Below are 3,955 nucleotides of genomic sequence, written 5' to 3' on the forward strand. Positions count from 1 at the left end.
ATTGATCTATCATAGATCTATCTATCCATTTATTTATCATCTATCTATCTCTCTGTCTATCTCTAAATCTCTAACATCTACCCCTCTCTCTCTATCTCCAGTTAATGTTAACTGTGAATCAACAGTCAGTTGACTTTAGCATAATCTCCTTTTGCTGATCAACCATTCAATCTAATGACCTATTTTTACCCCTTTGTCTCTCCAGGAATTATTACTCTGGTACCTCAGGTATCTCTGGTTTTATTTTAGGGCACCACAAAGCTAGGAGAGTAGAGTCTGGACTGTGAATCCCTCCTTTGCCTTTCTTATGCTGGAATCTGGCTGCTGCACTTGGGAGCATAGAAGATCAACACAAAGACTTCCAGCTTTGTTTCTCCTGATAACAAGACTCATGGAGACCCTGAAAAGGAAAGCTAAAGATTTCCAAATGGTGCCCTCTGGATTCTCTCCCTGCCAGGCCCACTAATCATCCTCAAACTAGAAGAATTCCTTTTGCTGCCATCAGACTGTGATTTATTTATTTATTTTTGTTTGCTAGGCAGCACAACAGAGACCTACAGCACAACAGAGAAGAGAAATGCTGAACATGCACATGCGTACACAGGCACAGGTACAAAATGTATGGTGTTTATTATTCAGCAGAATGTTACAGGAGGGCAGACCCAATGCCTGGGTTAGCTGAGGAAGGAGAGGTTGAGAAACACACCTATGCACGGGAGTTGTGGGGACAAAGAATCCAAAGACCCTTTTCTCTTGAGTCTGTTGATTTTTAAGGGTTTTTTTGGTCATTAACATTTTTTTTTAATCCAGTAAGAATAATTCAGGAAGTAATATGTTCAAGTGGTAACAACAAGAGAGGAAGAAAATTTCTGCCAGGTCCTCTCAAGTCTCATTCCTCCCTCCCCACCCCCAATCTCCCCAACCCCAAAGCTCGGCTGACTAGGTGTCTATATGCCTTAGGGCAAGGTTTGGACATTGGGGGTTCCTTTTGTCTTACCCTCCACCAGAGGTTTTTCTATAAATACCACATTTGACTTTTCACCAATTAAAGACCTAGAGAGGATGGGAATGAGTTTTTTTTTTTACCCCTATAAATAGATGCATCTATGACAGGGGTGGGGAACCCGTGGCCTTGAAGCCACATGTGGCCCTCTAGGTCCTCAGGTGCAGCCCTTTGACTGAATCCAAACTTCACAGAACAATTCCCCTTAATAAAAAGATTTGTTCTATAAAATTTGGACTCAGTCAAAAGGCTGAACTCAAGGACCTAGAGGGCCACATGTGACCTCAAGAACACAGGTTCCCCACCCCTGAGGTAGGTAACATGAAATAGCAAAAAAATTTTAAGTGCCCTATCTTTTGTGCCCTGCTCCCCTTATTGTGACCTTGGCTAACTTGTCTTCTTCTAGATAAGCTTGAGTCTCCCCCTTAATTTTGAACAAAATTCACAGATCTAGAGTTGGATGGGACCTTGACCTTGTCTGGGGGGGGGGGCGGTGCTTATTGTATAAATGAGGAAACTGAAGTCTAGGGATATAAAGTGACTTACCCATGGAAACACAGGTAGTTAACTACCTGTAGGTAGCTCTGCACCAAAGGCAGGAAACAAACTCAGGGGCTGTAAACTGAGAGATTGTTCTTTCCTTTCTTTAAAAAAAAAAAATAACTTGGGGTGGCTAGGTGGTGAAGTGAATAGAGCTCCAGCCCTGGGGTCAGGAGGACTTGAGTCCAAATCCAGCCTCAGGCACTTAACACTTATTTACCCTGTGACCTTGGGCAAGTCACTTAACCCCAATTGCCCTGCCTTCCCCCCTCCAAAAAAAAAATAAAGAAAAAAATAAACTTTACCCTGTTTACTTTTCCAAGAATATGAGAGATGAAATGATCTTAGAAAGTTCTTTTTCTTATTTTTTGCAGATGAAGAGATAGAGGCTTAGAGAAATAGGGACTTATCTTTCATGTCCCTCACTGCTCTTAGGTGTCAGACCCTAGACTGATCCCCACATGTCCAAATTCCAATTCCACCAGACCAAACTCCCTCCTGGAATTGTAGCATTCACTTTCTTCTTTTCTCCTCCTGTTAAATGGTATTTTATTTTTTCCAATTCCATGTAAAGCCAATTTTTAACATTTGTATTTTTAATAAAATTTTGAGTTCTAAATTTTCTTCCTCCCCTCTTCCCTCTTCAAGACAGAAAGTAATTTGATATGGATTATATATGTGCAATCATGTAAAACTTATTTCCTTATTAGTCATGTTGTATTAGAGAAAAAAAAAAACAGAACGAAAGGGGGGAAAAAACCTACCAAAAGAAATAAAGTGAAAATAGAATGTTTCTATCTGCATTCAGACTCCATCAGTTCTTTCTCTGGATGTGGATAGCATTTTTTATCATGAGTCTTTTGGAATTGTCTTAGATCATTGCATTGCTGAGAAGAGCTAATTCTATCAAAGTTGGTCACTGAACAATGTTGCTGTTACTGTGTACAATATTCTCCTGGTTCTGCTCACTTCACTCAGCATCCATTCATGTAAATCCTTCCAAGTTTTTCTGAAATCTTCCTGCTCATCATTTCTTATAGCTCAGTAGTATTCCATTATCTTCATATACCACAACTTCTTTAGCCATTCCCCAATTGATGAGCATCCCTTCCATTTCCAGCTCTTTGCCACAACAAAAAAGGGCTGCTAAGAAATATTTTTGTACAAGTGGGTCCTTTTCCCTTTTTTATTATCTCTTTCAGATACAGACATAGGAGTGGTATTGTAGCATTCACTTTCCAAGAAATACACACACACACACACACACACAGACACACACACACACACACACACACACAGGACTTTGTTAATAGCTTCTTGGCCATTAAATACCTCTTGGGAAGCCCTGTATTGATAACTCCATCAGAGGCCATTGAGAAGCTCTGTGAATTGCATGTAGGAAAATGAAGCAATTAGGTAACAAATGGATTTTGTTGGTCTGTTTGAGAGAAAAGTGTTTAGATTTGGGTTTATTTTGCTGCCCCACTTTAAGGTGAAAAAAAAAAACCTAAAGAAAATTACCCAAACAACTGCTAGATTTTCTATTTGCACCTGCCTCTGTAGCTATACCCAAAACACAGTTGGGTCAAACTCAGATAGAAACTAGGACCACTAAATTGTATATAAGAAACCATATGCTAACATTTACCATGTTCAATTATATTTTTATTTATTTTGTTGAATATTTCCCAATTACATTTTAATCTATGACAGCCTAGAGAGTTTTGAAACGGATTGAATTCTTTTGCTGGGGTTTAACAGCTAGAGCCCTGGATTTGTAGTCACCACCATCTAAGTTTAACTTCTGCCCTAGACAATTTAGTAATAGCTATATGACTCTAGGCAAGTCACTTAACTCTTTGTCTCAGTTTCTTTTTCTGTAAAATGAGGATAATAATATTTTATTATTTAAAGAGTTGTTTTGAGGATCAAATAATATGTGCAAAGAGTTTTTGCAAACTTTACCCATATAAAATATCTGCAGCTTGAACCCAAAGTTTAAAAAAATAGGCAATTTTCCTTAGAGTTGGAGTTCTTATAGACCCTCTGTCAGAATAAAGTTTTAAATGTTTAAAATGCTTAAGATTATATAGGATAAAAAAGAAGCCGATTATGTTGAAATATAGTTAGCAATTTTTTAAGAAAAGTTCAAAGACCCCAAGTTAAGAATCCCTTATTTAGGGGGTCTGCACTAATTGGAAATTGAAAATTTTAATACCTAAATGTTAGGGTTCAAAAAAAATCCATTGGAGACACTTCAGGCACCAATACTCCTTTGGGAGTGAATGAGTTAATGGCAGCTGGAAGCCTGAGCCAAATAGAAAGAAGAAATCAGAAGAAAAGAAGAAGAAAAATTAGGGGGAGAACCTCTCCTTGGGCTATGGAGCCATGTGGTGAGGGGGGCGGGGGAGC

Source organism: Petaurus breviceps, unplaced genomic scaffold, assembly GCF_028583685.1.
Source record: "Petaurus breviceps papuanus isolate PSGF00001 unplaced genomic scaffold, PetGlider_PUasm1.0 90424, whole genome shotgun sequence".
Taxonomy (NCBI): domain Eukaryota; kingdom Metazoa; phylum Chordata; class Mammalia; order Diprotodontia; family Petauridae; genus Petaurus; species Petaurus breviceps.